Raw genomic sequence first — 19,073 nt, forward strand, 5'->3', positions numbered from 1 at the left:
TGCCACGACCAGGGAAGATTTGGTTTGAATTTATGATGAGAGTTCTCATAACTCCACCATATATTGCAGAAGATTCCTTAGTTTCTTCTGCAGATCACAGCTGACTTGAAGCAAGTGTGTTACTGTAACTGTCAAATATATTGCTACAAATTTAGTATTACTTAAATGGTGAATGTTTTTTAATTTGTCTCTCTTGTATTTTAAAATTTTAATATCCTGCTGCATCCTGTTTGATCATGGAATATCGTGATTTACTTTATGGCAAGGAAGGTACCATGGTAACTTTACCATATGCAATTTTTTTACATGCAGCCTAGAGAAGGGGCTTTTGTTTTAGATATTTCTGTATGTTTGAGTGACAATTCTGCATGGAGTGAGATTTGCTTAAAAGCTAAAGAACATAGTCACCTTCTACCACAAGAACTTCCTCCATCCTACAAACAGTTACACATGGGCTTAACTGTGCTCATGGGAGTAGTCTGGGATTGCGCACACGGGTAAAGCTAAGCACATGTATCAGTGACTGCAAGACCAGCACCTAAGCTCCCAGTCCTTGACCCCCCCTTAGGCAAGGCCTGATCCAGAGTCCAGTGAAGTCCATGCATAAAGCTACTCATCCGCTTCGTGGTCTGCAGAACCAGGCCTTTGAGTTTGTTCATCCAGGCGCTGCCTGTCCTGCCACTGCCCAAAGATTTTTTTCCAAGGTTTGTTTTCAGACTGTTTTATGGACACGTGTGAAATGGAAAAATCTGCCCAGCAGCTGACACGCAGATTTGTAAGGATGCTGCCATGGAAGGACAAAGTGACAAGCCTTGACATGGTTGACTCTGCTTGCTGCAGTTTGCTGACTGAAGCTTTATGGAAGATGGAAAAAGAACCAGCACTTTGGGAGGATCTTAACCACTGAGAGACTTCAGACAAGCCCTGCCAGTACTCGTGTGTGCTGCGGTCTGAATATCACTGTGTAAAAATGACAGCTGGACAGGCCGCCCCCGTGGAATGCACATTGGCATGGCTCCGTCAGAGACCAAGAGTGCAGGCTGGAGGGAGGCGTGGAAAGAGAAGAGTCTAGAAATATGATGGCAGGGATGCTCAAAGGGGAGTCCCAAGAGCCTGAGACTAAAAAAGAGGAGGACTCCACACTGGAGAGCAGGGAGCTCTTGACAGGTCACTCAGCCAGAGGAATAATTCTCCAGGGGATTTTACTATAGTGAAGGAAGATCCCCTTCCACCTCTGTAAGTGTCTACACGACTAACTGTGCTACAGCAGCACACCTGGGCCACTGCTGCCTTTCTAGTGTAGACGTCAGAGGGTTAGATTTCATATGTAGAACAGTCTAGCAGAGGCAGGGCTGAATTAAGTGTCACCGTGATGATCAGAGAGCCTGATTCTGGTCTCTCACTGGATTTACACTGGTGATTTCATTGGTGCCACCCCTGATTTACCCCAGGGTAATTTACCTCCTGTGGCTCTCCAGGAGGCAGCCTGGTGATGTCAGGATGGGGTGCACTGCCCTCTTTAGAGAGAGTGCTGTGTAATCGCTGCTTCTGGACGGGGAGCAGGAAGTGCTCCGAGAGAGACGTGTCTAAAGCTGGCAGCCAGGCTGAGCAGACTGTTGGGTGAGCTGCTCCTGTGCTCAAAGGCTGATGTCTTTCTGAACCCCAAGATTACTGTAAAGGAGGTGAGCCCTCACTCCTCTGCCTGTGCATGGAATCCGTCCCCTTGAACATCGCGGGCACAGTGGCATCCAGGGAACTCAGGTGGTTTCGCTATTTTCTGTTTGCCCCTTATGTTGGTCTATGGCCCATGGGTCAGCGTCTGTGTAAATCAGGCCCCTAAGAGGCATTACCCAGAACTGTCCCAAAATGGAGCCTTGAGCAGGTCATGCATTCAGCATTGTGTTTAGCAGGTGTCTCCCTGGGGTTGTTGGGTAGTTGGATGCAAAGTAGAACATATGCAGATTGAGCTCAGGTACAGCAGCTGTTGAGGCAGGGCTCATAGGCTAGTGGCAAAGGCAGAGGTGAAGCTGCTTTGCTTTTTCAAGCTTCATTTCCCAACGTTCATATTTACATCAGAGCAAAGATTTCACCAGCCCTGATGCTATTTAGTTTGTTTTTAGAAAAACAGCGGAGAAGTAAAACCGCCTCTCTCTGCTTTTTAACGTTTGTCTCGTTTAAACTGCCACTGCAGTGGGTTTGCTTCCAAGAGGCCGGGGTCCCGAGTCTCTCACTCGAGGGGAGAAATCGGGATGTTCAGGGTTTAATTCACTTTGATTTGTAAGTGTAGAATCTCAACTGGACTCGGGAGCCCTGCTCTGATCGGTGGCATGTTGGATTGATGCCAATAGTAGGCATGTCAGTGAGCGGGTTTCAAGCATGCCTGTGTTTTGCTGCAGGAGTTTCCAGTGTTGTGCGTATACTGCTGATGTGCGGGGCAGTTAGCGCTAGCCATAAACATGCTGCTTCCCCCAAGGGGCGGCTCTAGGAATTTGGCTGCCCCAAGCAGGGCGGCATGCCGCAGGGGGCGCGCTGCCAGTCCCGCGGCTCCAGGGGACCTCTTGCAGACGTGCCTCTGGAGGGTGCGCTGGGAGGGCGGCAGGCGGCTCCGGCGGACCTTCTGCAGTCATGCCTGCGGGAGGTCCGCTGGTCCCGCGGCTCCGGCTGACCTCCCGCAGGCATGACTGCGGAAGGTCCGCCGGAGCCGCCTGCCGCCCTGCCGGCAAAATGCCGCCCCAAGCGCGCGCTTGGCACGCTGGGGTCTGGAGCCGGCCCTGCTTCCCCCTCTGCTATTTGTGCCAATGTTTGTTTGGTTTTGTTTTAATGTGCCTGGCTTAGGCACAGGACAATCTGTTTTAAAAAGACAAAAAAGGACCTGGCACCAAAATCCAGGTTAAGACCCTCCCATCCCACCAAACTTTTCCCTCTGTTGGGCTCAGTCTCTCCCCATGAGATACGGGTTTATGGCCAGGACCCTCCATGATCTCAAGGGGACTGAGTCAGGTGGAGGAGCGTTTTACATCAGGATTCTCATTTCCTCTCTCTGATCACCCCCACCCCAGTACATGGCCTCACAGCGAACGTACAGCCCTGGGGGCAGACTGAGATCCCCCATCTCCCTGCCATATGCAAAGCTCCTCTGATAGGAAAATGGTGCAGGGGTTACCCCTGGTGCTCACTGGAGAGACCAGGGTTCAAGTCCATGCTCCACCACAGATTGCAACCAGGTGTGGATTTTTACAAAGTGATTTGTATCACCAGACACACAGGGCATGATTCTCCCTTGCACATGCCTTTTGCATCATCATTTACACCTGCGCAATTTAGATGTGAATACTGCCGGCTCAGAAATGGTGCTTACCCACAGCACACAGGTGTAAACGTATACGTACAGCACCATGCAGAGGAGAACTGAGCACTGTGTGAGGGCCTTAATCTGCCACCTAAACCAAGCCCCTTCCACTTCCTTAGCTTCAGAGCTCAGCCTTGTCTGCACATAGAAATGCCACCAATCTAACCCAAATTGTTTTTTAAAGTTACACTAGGGTACTGGGTGTAAGTGTAGCACATTTTGGTTTACGTTACACCTGTTCCTAATCCATTTAAGCTCATTCGTTAGAAGCCACTCTTAGAGCATCCACATAGCCTTTTGCACAGGTTTAACTAAATCGAATTTAAATTCCATCTTTAAACCAATGCAGCTTTGTGTGTCACCAGATTCGTAGCCAGGGATGAGATCTCAAAGGGGGTGTGGGCCGTAAATATTCCCTGATGAGCATGTTGAGCCCAGGAACTCCGGTGGAAATGGGATCAATGTGATAATGGCTTTTAGCAGGATAGATACCGTGCAAATGACTGGGCTCATGTTGTTTAAGCTTCTAGAATTACCTCAAGCAAACAAATGCTGCAGCTTCTCTGCTTCTGCAGTAGCAGTTGTGCCCTTGAGCTTGTAATTGGTGGGAGAAACCCCAAGCAACATGCTCCATGCATGGAAATGTCCTCAGAATTCCAAGTTGGTTCTTTTTAGGATCATGTTCCAAGTGGCAATTAAAACAACCAACCACAAAATTGAAAACTGCCTTTGTTAATCAGTTTGTGTTTGAATTTAATTTCACCTGCAAGTATTTGACAAGTTTTCTACACCATGTAATACCTGCTGTGTGTTTGTCAAAGGATTCTCCTAAATACCTACTTTTAGATGGACATATAATCTTTATTCTATTTGCTGCATGTATGAAACAAATAAATAAAATATCTAATTTTAAAGAAACCTGTGTGGCTTGGTTTCCTTTGCTTATGGAGGACCCAGTGGGGGTTGTTTTGCAGGAATCTATGGAAAATCAGCTGTTGTCACTGGGGGTATGCTAATTGGATAGTTGGATGAGGCCACTGTCCTGCTGAGATCTAACTCCTGTGTATCAGAGTTGAATCTTATTGCACAGATAACATTGAAATGATCTAGGTGATTTCTGTAAAGAACAAATATCCAGATTGCTGGGTTTCTAACAAATAGACTCTTGCCTGGAAACCAGTGATCTCGCAGCCTGGAGGTAGGTCTAACCCCTTGCAAGTGCTATAGAAGAGCTAGCTGTTGTTTATTAATTGTGAGGATGCTCTCTAGCAGGTGGTTAATGTCAGATGTGGGGTCAAGGAGTTGTTCCAACCCGCTGCATTTGGAGAGTCGTTCTTCCTTTCATGGAGCCCATGCAGCAGTTTTTGTGAGTTTGCAAGGGGCCAGGGCTGGTGAATTTCACGCTGGCCTGTCTTCTGTTTTTATGTTGCTTAGAGGATTATAAAAGCTGTTTTCAGATGCAGCATCTCATCACTTGGCCACCTAATGTATGAAAGAGACGATTCTTTAACTGGAACGGGCACATAGCAAGTTAATGAGTTAATCTCCTGGCAGCTTCAGCTCCAGCACACTCTTTAGGTCTCCCAGTAAATTCTCTTTGGTAGCCTATGAACGTTTAGCCTGTTTTATGCTGGGCTACTATGTATCGCCAAAGCCATGGCTTTCCAAGGTGCTGTTGGTATGGATAGCGAAAGGCCATTGTTCTTTGTATGACCACAGCACCAAGGACCCTCTCGAGGTAGGCGCTGGACAAACACCTTGTACAAATATACTAAACAAAGGGGTGAGGGTAGAATTCAGGGGACTAGGAATGCCTGGGCTGGGTCATTCTCTTCTGTTGTTAAAAGCAGATGTGTCCCCACTTTGGAAGCCCGAGTGTTTGCTGTAAGGTCTGTATAGACAAGGGTCTTTGATTGTAACTTGAGCTCATTCCTAGGTAAGTTGAGTTAATGAACAGCTCAAGCCTCCAGGGATGTTCATTCCTAGTCACGCGGCCCTGCACAGGGGCATCCAGAGGATCAAGGGACTTAGGCACATTAGGTGCTCAGACCCTGCAGTGACTGGGGCCATGTAGGAACCTATAGGGCACATCTACACTGCAAAGAAAAACCTGCAGCATCAAGTCTCAGGCCCAGGTCCATTGACTTGGGCTGCAGGGCTAAAAATAGCAATGTGGACAGTCCCACTTGGGCTGGAGCCTGGGCTCAAAAACCCAGCGTGGGGGGGAGGGGCTTGGAGCCCAGGTCAGAGACCCACCCCCCTCGCTGGGTTTGGGAGCCGCTATGCGGCTGTGCTTAGCCTTGCAGCCCGAGCCCCAGCCAATGGGCCTGGGCTCTGAGACTCGGGGCCACGGGTTTTCCTCTGCAGTGTGGACATGCCCGTAGCTAGGGAGACATTCAGCCTGGCTGACTAGATGCAATGCTGGCCCCCAGCTGGCTCAGCCTGGGCCTGGCACATGACATTAGCCACAGGAACCTCAGCCTGTGCGTGCAAAGGGACTGATTCATGCACATACCAGCAGAGCAGAGACCCCCCCGCAGCCTGTCTCTCCCACCCCCTGTTCAGAGAAGTGTCATGTGGCTACTTGGGATCTTTGTGGGCCGTCAGGAGTGAGGCAAACGCTCCGTCTCCTGCTCAGCTCTGTTAAGCTGGGGCTGAGGGAAACCCCATTAGTGAGGGGGCCTCTCTGGGTCTCTAGCAGCTGGTCCTGCATTCTCCACCTGTGCTCACTGGAGGCAGCAGCACTGGTCCTTCTTCCTGCAAACACCTGACTCAGAAGGGCCATCCCAAGCGAGCGGCTGGGGGACAGACTCTTGGGAGGGCAATGTTCGCTGAAGCCACAGGGCTTGCTTTGCTTGTGTGGCCTGTGAGCAGAACAGCAGAGTCTGCTGCCCCCGGCACCGGCTCACACAGCTCCAACTCAGGGCTGAGCATGTGTGCTGGTTCCATTGTCGTTGTCCTGCTCGGCTCCACGTCCCATTGCTGGCTTAATTAAACAATCAGCTAGGAGAAGGGTTTGGTTTATACTGGCCTCTAGGGCATCGTGGAGTGCCAAGTGCCTCCCACTCCCAGACACCTGTAATCACAGCCCCATAAAATACACCCCAGGGCCTCCTGGCTGTTAGAGAAAAGCCTGGTAGTAAAATGATATTGTATCTCATTGTTTTAAAAACCCAAGAGGTAGAGGTATTGATATGATCATTAGACCTAGACCCCTCTCAAATCAGATCCAGACCCCATTGTACCTGATGCTGCACAGACACAGAGTCAGAGACAATCCCTGCCCCAAACAGCTTGCAGTGTAACCAGCAAAAGCATGGAAGAACCGAAGGAGTATTATTTACAGGTGGGGTATGAGGCACCACATGAATCTTTCCCAAGGTCACCCAAGGAGTCTGTGGGAGAGCCAGGGCCTGAACCCAGATCTCAGCCCAGTGTCTGAAGCACAAGGCCAGCTTTCCTTTCTGTCCCCAGGAGCTTGGACAGCTGTACATCTCCCCCTAGCACCGGCTGTAGCATGCCTACATCAATTAAGGCTGTAACTTATTTGAGTGAATTTCCCTTCAGTTCATACGACAGCTGTTTCAGTACAATTCCCTTCCCCTAATGATGCATGTGCCCATGAAGCCTCCAGGGAGCTGTTCCCCAAACAAACAGGAACAAGGAGGGGCAGGGGCTGGGGCTGGGTTTTATTTTGCACCTGTAGAACAAGAGGCAGTGAAAGGAAAGTGGCAGTGCAGCTCTGCTTCCCAGCAATGCCCAGACTGGTGCTGAGCTGCTTTTCAAACCTTTACCTAGCTGTATCCATACATGCTCCTTCTGCACATGTATGGCTGCAAGCAGGAACCAGCATGCGACAGAACCAGGAGGGATACAAGAGGCGGTGAAATTCAATCTCTGCAGCAGGCTGATGATGCACCACTTCAACCCTAGGTCAGCCCTCTGAGCAGTGGGGATACCCGCACCCATCCTCTCTGGGCTAAATTAGGACTCAAGGTGTGTGTTGGCTGTCAGCAGGCCCTCTGCATAGGGATGAATTTCAGTCCCTGAGAATATGCACCTAAGCCAACCAATAATCACTTTGGATACCTGCCGCAAGGCCTCTCTTCCCCCCTCAATGGGAGGGAAGTTAGAAGAGTTTGGAAAGGCTGCACTTGAGTTCCTCCTTTCTTCACATGCTGTCTTCATTTGATACAAATTATTCACCAGTGAGCATGCCCATATTTCATGCATTTATTACACCATGTGCCTCTGGCTGGGCATACATCCTCTCTTGGGATATGACTTTTTCCACACCTTGTATAGGCTGGATTTTTTTCCTCTTTGCCTGAGAGTTTTCTTTCCTTGCCTCAGGGGTTTTATTAGAATGACTTTTAACGTTCAACTGTCTTTTTACAGTTTCTAAACTAGTTTCAAGCTTTCAAGTATGTTAACTTTCTCTTGGTTTTGCTGTTTCACCAGTTCAGACTGCTTTGCTATTTGAATAGCTGTGGCTAGGGTTAAATCACTCTTCAGTTGTAGCTCTTCTGAAAGGTTTTCATCTGTTAGCCCGCTAACCAACCTATCTCTGATATTTCCATGTTTTGCATTCCCAAAATCAGTTTTCAGCCAGTGTATCCAGAGCTCTTATAAAACATTCAACATTTCCTCCCCGGTTCTTGACTTCTCTAGTGGAAACATGCTCTTTCATAAACCACATTTCTCAGGGGTATAAGGTATGCATCAAACATAGCCAGAACTCCTTTGGCAGTAATCTTTGTGACTACCTTCAGTAAAGTCAAAGGCTTTAAAGATATGTTCTGCTTGTTTGCCCCTAGCATAAATTAAAGACGATACCGGCATATCTCCAGTTTCCTTGTGAATCTTTCTAGAAATGCAAAATCGTATTTCCAATCTGTCCATTCTGAAGGCTTGTCAAAGCTGGAGCATTGCGGGGTATCATCAACATATCACCCTTCAACTTTTGTTGCTTTGTTCCTTCTATCTGCAACCCTTGTTGCTGTTTTCCTTCTCTTTCTGTTCTTAACTTACTCCTGACACCATGTCATGTACCTCGGAACCAGATGGAGCGTGGCTACCGTGCTTGCTTATACACATCAGATGTGTTCATCATAAGATCCTCTAATGCTCTACCAGGTATGACTGAGGTTCATTTAAATGGGGTATTTTACACATGGGGCCACCTAGTGGCTGAACAGTATAATACAGAGTAGCATTCTGTACACTTGTTAACAACCTTCCTTTGTCAAAAGTTTAGTCTCATTGTGTTTTCCAGCAGCTCTCACTTAAGGGTGTAAGTGACCAATCCTGTAAGAGCTCTCAGACCACCAGTTACATCTTGCCATTGGATGAATCTCCAGGTTGTTGTTCTTCATGGCTTAACTTCTTCCCCTGAAATTCTCCTCACTGGGAGGGGTTGATGCTGGTGACCCCTCTTCCTTCCACGACTGGTTGTTGCTTTGTGATCATCAGCTTGCTGAATCAGAGCTAATCAGAGACATCTGTTTCCCTAGCTTTGTTATTGGGCGTATGTTATACCCACTGATTATTGCTAGACAGTATTTAGCAATATGGATCCTGTGTCTGATTGCTTTCTCTTTATTCTCAACACTTGAACAGAGTTGCCTGAAAGATGTTTATTGTGCTTGGCACTGACTTACAAATTGCCATCAGTGTATTAAGTTTTGCAACAATGAAGTTTTGTGAGTGTGATAACTGAGAACATTTCCTCCTTCAGTCAGTAATTACATATCAGCTTACAGTGAGATGATTTAGTCTGTGGCCACTACAACCTTGGATGACCTCTAAGATTTTGTTACTTCTCCCGTGACTATAAAACCGGTGAAGCATAAGGGGAGGAATTTAGTTTGAGGACAATTCTTGTGCAGTTTAAACCACAACAAAAGCACATCTTAGCTGCAATTCTGGGCCATGTCTCCAGGAGATGCAGCATAGAGGAAGAAGGGCAAAGATAGTTTGAATCCATCTTTGTCCTCTCAGGGTTCTGGGCTACCCCAGGGGCCAGTGTAGCCTCTGGCATAAAATTAGAGCAACTGAGGCTTGCTCTATTTTACAGCCTGACTGCAGAACCCCTCACAGTATGCCATGCTAGGACCCTACACCCTGCCCATTGTTTGTGAAAATAGCAACTTCCAGCCCACTGGAAAATACTTCTTAGCTTTAGTCATTTCAGCTTCTGCAAATGAAATGTTTGGTTTTGTGACACTTTTCTTAATTATGGAAACGAATGACAAAGCCATTGTGACAAATGACTTAGCTTTTGAATAGTGAAGTTAATTAATTCTGAAGTTCGATCCTCCATCAGAGTCACCCCAAAACCTTATTAAGGAGTCTGCGTACATAGTGTAACGTAGTGGGCTATGGAATCAAAGTCCCTGCAGCCTGACAGGTAAAATTCTCCCAAACTCTGAGCTGACTGAAATGAGGAGTATGAAGGATTGGCACGCACACTGCATTTTCCTCTTGAGCCATCACGCCATCCATCACAGACATCAGGAAGAACACAGCCTCATTAATGTTTGAAAGAGTGACCAGAAGCAGTTTTGCTTTAGTCTCTGACCTTCAGGAGCCATCTCCCCAAGGCCATCTTTCATGCATTTAATTTGCATTACAATCCTGTTTGCCTCATTATTCTTTATCCACTCCTTCATCAAAGAATTTAAATCAAATCAATTAAAACGTGGCTGGTTGGAGCAGCATCAAACCTTTTATGGTGGCTCAGGCTGCTCCAGCTGGGCTCAGGCCATGAAATTTTCCTTAAACTGCCATTATGTGTTCCTTCATTGCTCCTGTGGCACCTTTGCCATATAAAGACCTCTTCATGATCTCTCCTCCTCTCACCTGAGGCAGGATGGTCTCGTGGATAAGGCACAGGACTGAGAGTCTAGGTCCTGCTCACAGCTCTACCCCTTTGCGACCCTGGGTGAGCCGTTGCCTTAGTGTTCCCATCTGTAAAATGGGAGCAATATCTATCTTGGCCTGCTGTGAGGGTGAATTCATTGCTGCTCAGGCAGGAGGCAGGACAGAAAGAATTCCTGTTTCTCTCCGTCACTGTTCTGAGCACTACTAACATGTAGCCACAGTGGTTAGTTCCCCGTGAGCCTGACCCAAAGTGCAGGAAAGTCAGTGGAAAGATGCCCATTGCCTTCAATGGGCTGCAGTTTGAGCTCCTTCATCCTAGCATGGAGATGCTATCTTTAGTCTTCTGTCTCTTCTGTCTCACCATTATACGGCACAGCTTTGGTCCCCAGGCTGTGGCAGGAAATATTTGGGTTTCACCCTGTCTGTCTGTTGTGCGGACACACCAGGTACAAACCTCTTAAAGCAGGAGCTCCCTCGGTCAGAAGGTTGTGCTTATTTGATGCCCAATGTCTGGCAGAATGTTCCTGCCTTGCTTGCACGTGGGTCACAGATGTCTAGAAAGGTGACTGAACTCAGCAGCAGGTCCGTGAAGGCACAAAGCAGCACTGTCCCTACAGTCGAGTCCCATAGCGTCACTTACCACTTAAATAATGACTGGCGTTTTCAGTGAGCCCACAAACAATAAAGGCCCCTCCCCGAGCCCTAGGAGGTGGGTAGGAATCATCACCACCATTTCACAGATGGGGAAATTGAGAGAGACAGAGGCAAAGTGATTTCCCAAGGGCTCAGTTCCTAGTTCCTGTCCCCCGTGCTCAACCCTCTAGAGGCCAGAGCAGTGAAATTATGAAATGAGGGTCAGGGAAGGTTAGACAGCAATGTCCCATAGCTTCGTTATTGGCTTGCACAGTTCCTGGTATCTGAGTCTCCCTTCCATCAACTGAATCAAAGAGTTATTGAAATTAAAGCAGGGGGGGAATGATTATCAGTTAAACCAGCTCCTGGCGAGTGCAGGATTATTCCTTAGTGTGTTCTCTATTGCTTTGTCATGTTTAAACACAATAGGCTTTCACCACTGGATTTGTGATGCCACAGCCTAGTAGATCTCGCTGTTAGGAAGTTACTGTCAGCCAGGAACGTATCTTCTTGTTCAGGTTGTAAGCTCTGGGGGCAAGGACTGCCTCTTTGTTACGTGTGTGTACAGTGCCTGGCCAGCAATGGGTCCTACTCCGCGACCGAAGCTGCTTGCTCCTACCACAATAGAAATAATAACTAAGAACAATAATTAATGGGTGGCCGTGGAGCACTCTCAAAATGGGATTTTAAGTGCCAGGTGGTAGTTCTTTTATTGAGCCAAATTTTCCACCATGGGCTCCTAAACAGAAGCCCCTCATTCTCCGTTCGGGCACTTAGGCATCACAAATAGATGTTTGGGCACCGAAATACCAAATTTGAGCATGAAGATTGGACAAAAATAGGACCTGGGCATTTAATGTCTTTAAATACAAGCCTTAGGCACAGGACAGCACTGGTCAGCAAACCAGGAAAGAGCTCGGAGAAGAGGACAGCGTACCTGATTATCAGAGGAGCTGCCAGGGACTGAGGTAAGAATCAAAAATCAGAATGAAACAACAAAAAGTAGTAGCCAGAAGAAAGATGATTCCCAGGTGAATGAGGCAGACTGGGGAAAGAGGGTGAAGAATTACACAAAGTACTTAGGAGTGAATTTCAGATCTACAGTCAGAGACTAGAAAAGAAAGACACATACTCATAATAAGATTAGTGAAATTGCAGTAGGGGAGTGAAAACACGGGGCAGTGGAGAAGAGCTCTAAGATTTAACGGGTAAGAAGGGTTTGTGGAGAGGAAATACCAAGTATGTTGTAGTGAAGTCTGCTGCTTTGGCTGAACTTTCTGTCAGATATGAGTGAAGAATGATTTTAAATGGTTTGAGTAAAGAATCAAGTATATTAAGCTTTGGTATAGTAAAGGAGGAAGAAGTAAAAACTAGATATTTTAGGCTTAACAGGAAACAGCCCTAAAACAAACCAGAGTGCTGGGAAGAATCACTGCAGCTGAGAATCCTGCATGGCAGGTGATTAGAGGACTGGATAGGGCTGTTCCAGCTCTAACTGTAAGGACAATCTGCATGCCAAGTATATTGCAGTCTTCTCTTTCTTCTATCTCTACATGATAGTGCTGTATCTCCACATTATACCTCTGTTATAGGGCTGGTAGCACTGCCTATTATTGATGTTGCCTGACTCTTCCCATTATAAGACCCTGTTTTCAGTTGTCTGTAACTATGCCAATTGGGCTGAACGTTTCCAAGCTAGGTGTTTGCATCAGGTTGAATTTGTTTGGAATGTGTCAGCCAAAACAGTTCAGTCATTTCTGAGAATGAGGCTAATGAGGGGGGAAATACATTGTTTTGCTATTAAAAAAAAATCTGGTTACACTTTTTTTTTTATAAAAGAAGTTCTAACACTCCCATGCTTTGGAGCAGGGGCTTGAAATTTGGTAGGTGGTGGCCTTTGTGTCTGGGATGTGCTTTTTGCTGCTGTTGTGAAAATCCACCAAAATTTGGTCATGTTATAAGCCTTTGAAAATCTCAGTTTGCACATGCTCAGTTAACAACCTCTTGCATCTGAAGGCTCCAAAGATTCCATATGCAGTGAGCATGCTCCATCCCCTCGCCGCTCCTGGTGCTCAGCACACTGTGCATGCTCCGGCTCAGGAGTACAGGAGCAATTTAAACTGCACTTTCCCTGTAATTGTGCTCTGGGCCCAGGCACCTGAAATGACAGCAAAGAGCCTGAGCATCCTGTGGAGGAGAGAGCTGCCTGCCTGCAGCAGGGACAAGAGACAGGCTGGGGCGAAAGGCAAGGAGTCGACTGGAGCACGGTGAGACTGGGACTAGGAGTTAGGGAGGACTGGGCATGAGGCAAGAGCAGAGGTTGGGAGTGGATGGGCACGGAGACTGGGATTGCGAGCTGGGGAAAGGAGGGGACTGGGACTGGGAGCTGATGAGAGTAATTGGAAGAACTGGGAGCCAGTTGGTGGGGGCTGGCAGAACACTGAGATGGGATGAAGAGCAGGAGGGAAAGGGGGAAACCGGGACCTACTGGACAAGAAGACTGGGACCCAATGGGGGGAAAGGGGGGTGCTATAGAATGCTGCGTGCTCTGAAAAATCAGGTCCTGTGGGCCTCGTATTGGGCATCCCAAATTAGCAGACACTTTTGACCTTCATCTCTCTGTGCATCAGCTCCCCTGCTGTAAACTAGGGCTACCACCTCCTCCTCTCCTTACAGAGGGGCTGGGAAGATGAATCAACTAATATTTGTGAAGCGCTCAGCTATGACAGTGATGAGCCCACAAGGAAATTAATAATTCTGTCTTCAGAGCAGGGGTTCAGTGTTGTGCAGTATATAAGGCCTAGGGCCATACACTGAACAATGAGGATAAAACAAAATAATGACTATCTGCTCACTGCGTTCCATCCATCCTGTGCTCTTAGTTAGGCAGTGGTCCTCTGGAAAAAGTAGTATATGATCATGTAATTAAAGACTACCATATTGCATATGCACAAGGGGCCACATTAAGGTTGCACTGACAGCCTTAATTCTGGTATTTCCTAACTTTTGTGTGCTTGATTTTGCAACCTTAATAATATACTTTTGACATTGTTTTGTGTGTGTAACAATTACACACACTTTTACACACAGATGCATGTGTGTGTAATAACCACTGTGTATATTGTATTGGAAGCAGACTTTACCAGGTAAATCATTGGTTTCCTTATCTCATACACACAGCCTTTAAACAGCTATTCTTTTACTGCTGGATATTCTAGATGTTGGTTTTTAAAGGTTGCATGAGTCATAATCTCATCCAACCAGCAGCACAGAAACTTTGGCGATATCTGAGCAGCAGACAGAGAGAGTTTTGTAACTAGGGGTAAGTGAACAATCAGAAGCAGTATGATCTGAAAGGCATTTCTCAGTCTAATTTCCATGTATGGGAACTTGGCTTTGGTTCTGAGCTGTGGTGCCACTTTAGGGAGGTGTTAAGCTGCAACACTAATAGGACATTGTTGATTAGCCATTGATAGATGCTCTCTCTCTGACCTGAGTGTGTAGGAAAAATCCCCAGATGGAATGGCCTTGGGGATAAGGCACTAAACTGGCACTCAGGAGAGCTGGGTTCTGCCACAGACTGCCTGTGTGACCTTGGGTAAGTCACTTCCTCAACGTGTGCCTCACTCCTCTTTTCTTCTTGCTAGTTTAATCCAGCATCTGAAACATCGGGGAAGCATCTTCTCAGAACTGTCTAGACCTCGTGGTGGTGGTGGTGGTGGTGGTGATGTTAGAAGCCAGTTAGAAAATTAGCTTTAGAATGAGGGGAAAATGCAAAAGGAGCAGCAACAGAAAGCAGGTCTTTCCAGCAGCAACAGGAAAATGCCCCATTATATGGAACTGGACAATCCCAGATAGGGGTCCTATGAAGAAGACAGGAATTGTCCGACTGGATTAGACCCAAGGTCCATCTGTTCCAATGTCTTGTCTTATGCAGTGTCCAGCACCAGCTGCTTCAGAGCAAGGAGCAAGAATAGTGCCTTAGGCAGAGGTGGGATAATCTGCTCTCCACATTAGGTCCCCTTCTAAACCCTAATATGCAGACCCCTTTCTAACATTAAAATTCTTCACACGCACATTTCCCTGGCCTCCCATGGAGACATTGTGGCACTAACCACCACCTCCTGCCTGCAGGGTGCAGAGAAAGAAGCAGCTGTCTCCTGCGCTGTGAGCCGCATGCCCTACTGCTACAGCAGAATGCGGAGGAGCAGGCAACCTTCCACCTTCCCATAGCACCAATCAGCTGAGCAGTTGAAACCTGTAAAAGGAGAGGAGGTGGCAAGCTGCTCCAAATTGCTCAAGGTAAGTGGGTGTGGGAACCACAGAGTGGGAGGGGGATCCAAAGGAAGGCAGGTGGCCTGGTTTGAGGCTCTTCATGAGACCTGGAGTGAGGAGGTTTCTAGGGGTGGTTCTTTTCCCCTGAGACCAAAGGGAGGGGGAGTTGTCTTCTCAGCCCATAGTCAGGAGGTGGAATGGCCAATCTGCAGGGCAAGCATAGCAGCTACTGCTGTTGGAAGCAGTCAGGACAGATGCATGTAACAATCAGCTAGGGTCGCGGCTGAGAGTCACACACACCTGGCAAATTGGATCTTTTGATTCCCCATTAGGACTTTCCAAGAACTTCTCCTTCCTTTGAAGGACGTTTAAAGAGTCTCCCTGTGAAAACTAGTTCCAGGCAAAGAGGCCTGGGAGATGAAGGAGCTACTTCTCCTGCTGAGATGGAGAATCAATAAATACAGCAGCACAGAGGTGAGTGTTCCGGACTGAGAGGCGGCTGTTCTAAAACACAAGCTTGTTTGGTGAAGAGCAATTTAGGATCTCCAGGGAAGTTACTGGTAGGTTCACGCGTGATAGTCTGTGTCAATGCGAGGACAGGAAGAATCTTGTTCAAAGTGCTACACGGGTGGGAATTGACTGGTTAGTATCTTATGCAGCATAAAAAAGGATTTGGCCTCTTGTCAGCTTTATTTAAAATTGTAACCAGTGAATTAGAATCTACATTGGAGGAGCGGGTACAGCAGCATTTGGACAGACAGAGACAGCTGCCAAGTCCCAAAGATAATGGGACTCTGCAAAATTTATAAGGTCAGACCACTCAAACTGCCAGTGGCTTGGGAATAGCTACAGGTGATGCTGGGGTCCAGATGAGATGGGGTCAATCTCCAGTTAAGGTTTTTCTATTTGAAGCACATGTATGATATGGGAGCATTAATTGCCATGTGCCACCTGTCGTGTGAGGATCTCAGTGCATTTTACAAACCATTAGCTTAGCTTCACAAGGGCCTGGCTGTATCTAATCTAGTTAAGCATGTGTCATGCCCCACCACTGCAGTGTGTAGGTGACCCGTGGAGTAGGATGTTTTATACCCACTTTACAGAGGAGGACACTGGGGCACAAAGAGATTAAGGGCCTGTTTCTGAGGTGTGCTGTGAACCCATCCTCACACGGGAAGGCGGGCTGGGGGCTGGGAATAGAATCCCGTCTCTGTGTATCTGTGGCACCTACAGCAGTACATAGGGTTGAAGATTTTGACTGGTAAACGTAAATAAATGTCAATGTTACCATCCAGACACAAACTGACAAAAATATTTCAATCGATGACTGAAATTTACAGCTGGGCAAACTAAGAGATGCTGCTTGAGAAATGGTGGGTTTGATTTAAGGCTCTTTACTTTGTATAGTTTGACGATTTGAGTTTTAACAGTTACAAATCTTTAGCTTTTTGAATCTCAGCATATTCTGTCATTAAATAATTATTGTCTGACCCCTCCCCCCAAATTTCCTTCAACTGTGAAATTTTACATCTATAAACATAATTTAAAAACTTAAAAACCCATAACTGTGCAGCCATGAAAATGTAAAGTGTTAGAAATCTTAAAAAATACTTCAAAATAAATCACTATTCTCCTTTGAACTTGTAAAATACTAAAAACCCAAGTTGTACCAAGCCTACCTCTAGATTAAGGAATAGCGTGCATACCGCCGCCACACACACACAGGCAGCGGTTGGGGGGTTTATTCCATGGTTGCTGTGCCCACATCTAGGGGGGAATGGCACACGCCTCAGTGTCCAGCATTCTGGGCGCCGTCCTCCATCTGTCCACGACTTTCACCCACTGTCCAGCATTCCCAGCTGCCCATTGCAAAGTCCTGCAGGGGCCTGGGCTGGCAGTGGGGGGTGTTCAATCCTCAGTCGGGGTGGGAGGGGGTAGCTTGGGCTGGGGTGCAGGCTGGGAGCCAGACACCCACATGTGCTGAGCCTCCTTTCAAGGTGCGATGCCCCTGGGTTGGAGGGTGAGTGTCTGCCCCTGGCTTGCAGGGTACCTGCCCCTCCTTCGCAGCCTGGTCCAGGGCAGAGCCTGCGCTAGGCAGCAGCAGGACAAGCAATTACTTAGGGCCTGGAGCAGCTCCAAGGGGCCCCCTATTCACTTTTTATTCTGTGTGGGGGGGTGCCCCCCAACTATTCCTGCCCAGCCCCAGCGGGCCTAGCCCCGCCTCTGGCCCAGCGGGGTCACTAGCAGTCACGGGGGGAGAGGGTGAGCCAGGCCCGGCGCACTCAATAGAGCCCAGGGGGAGAGGGTCACAGGGGCGCTGGCCGCCCTTGCTCTGCTCCCTGGGGCGGCAGCCCAGGCTCCGTGGCCAGCGCTCGCTCCTGGAGCGGCTGCTAAGGGGGCTCCGGCTGGGGAGGGGAGGGGAGCGCTCGTCTCTTCTCAGTGAGGGTCTGCCCCCCCCGGGGGCGGGGGGCAGGGCAGTGGGGGGCAGAGCGGGGCTGGGCGGGGGGCAGGGCAGTGGGGGGCAGGGCTGGGCGGGGGGCAGAGTGTTGGGTGTGGGGGGAGGCCGGGATGGGCAGGGCAGTGGGGGGCAGAGCGGGGAGGGGGGAGGGGCGGGGGGCAGGGCAGTGGGGGGCAGAGCGGGGCTGGGCGGGGGACAGAGTGTTGGGTGGGGGGGGGGAGGCCGGGATGGGCTGGGCTGGGGGCAGAGCGGGGAGGGGCGGGGGGGCAGAGTGTTGGGTGGGGGGGAGGCCGGGATGGGCAGGGCATTGGGGGGCAGAGCGGGGAGGGGCGGGGGGCAGGGCCGTGGGGGGCCAGAGTGTTGGGTGGGGGGCAGGGCGGGATGTGCAGGGGGAGGGGCAGGGCAGTGGTGGGCAGAGCGGGGGGCAGAGTGTTGGGTGGGGGGGGGGAGGCCGGGATGGGCGGGGCAGAGCGGGGCTGGGCTGGGGGCAGCGCGGGGCAGGGGCGACCGGGGACCGTGCACCGGCCCGGCCTGGCTCGCAGGAGGCTCGTGCCGAGTTTGGAACAGCGGGTCCCACGGAGGAGCCAAGTGACCATCTGGCGGGCGGGGCTGCCGGAGGGGGGGGGCGTTACACGGGGAGAGGCGCCCACGGGCGCTGCCCCGGGCTAGAGCAGCGCACGAGCTCCAGCCGCGGGAGCTGCCACGGGGCGGGGGCGGGGCGTGTGGCCGCCGCAGCCAGGCACGAGTGGGTGGCAGCTCGTGAGACGTGCGTGCGTGTGAGACTAGTGGGGGGGGGGTGAGCGGAGCTGGGGCTCGCGCCTGGCGCGTGCTGCCCGCAGCCCCCCGCAGCCCGCGGCTCGGACCCAGCACCCAGCACCAGCGGCCGCTCGCGGTGTCCGTGCGGGGCTGGGGAAGGGGCGCCGCAGCCGGGCCCCGCGCTGTCCCTCCCGGCCGGCTGCCCCGTAGGGGAGCTGCCCGCAGCCGGGGCTCATCCGCCGGCTTCTCCAGCGTGAAAACTTGACTGGCCCGTGGGGGGCCGGGAGCCTGGCGGAGGCTGTCGGGGGGGGGGCGGGGCTGGGGCGCCCCTAGTCTGGGGGGGGGGCACGAGGTTTTCTCCCCAGAGCTCCCGGCACAATCCCCGCGGGGCTGAGGGGAAGGCCGAGCCGGCAGTTGCCCCTCGGGGGGTGGGGAGGGGTCGGGAGCGGTCCGGTCCCTCCAGCACCCCGGGGGGGGACCCTGTGCAGGGGGGGTCCGGTCCGGTCCCTCCAGCACCCCGGGGGGACCCTGTGCCGGGAGCGGTCCGGTCCCTCCAGCACCGGGGCGGGGGGTCCCTGTGCAGGGGGGTCCGGTCCCTCCAGCACCCCGGGGGGGGACCCTGTGCCAGAAGCGGTCCGGCACCCCGGGGGGGACCCTGTGCCGGGAGCGGTCCGGCACCCCGGGGGGGGGTCCCTGTGCAGTGGGGTCCGGTCCCTCCAG

This window comes from Mauremys mutica, chromosome 11 (assembly GCF_020497125.1).
Source record: "Mauremys mutica isolate MM-2020 ecotype Southern chromosome 11, ASM2049712v1, whole genome shotgun sequence".
NCBI classification, from domain to species: Eukaryota; Metazoa; Chordata; order Testudines; family Geoemydidae; genus Mauremys; species Mauremys mutica.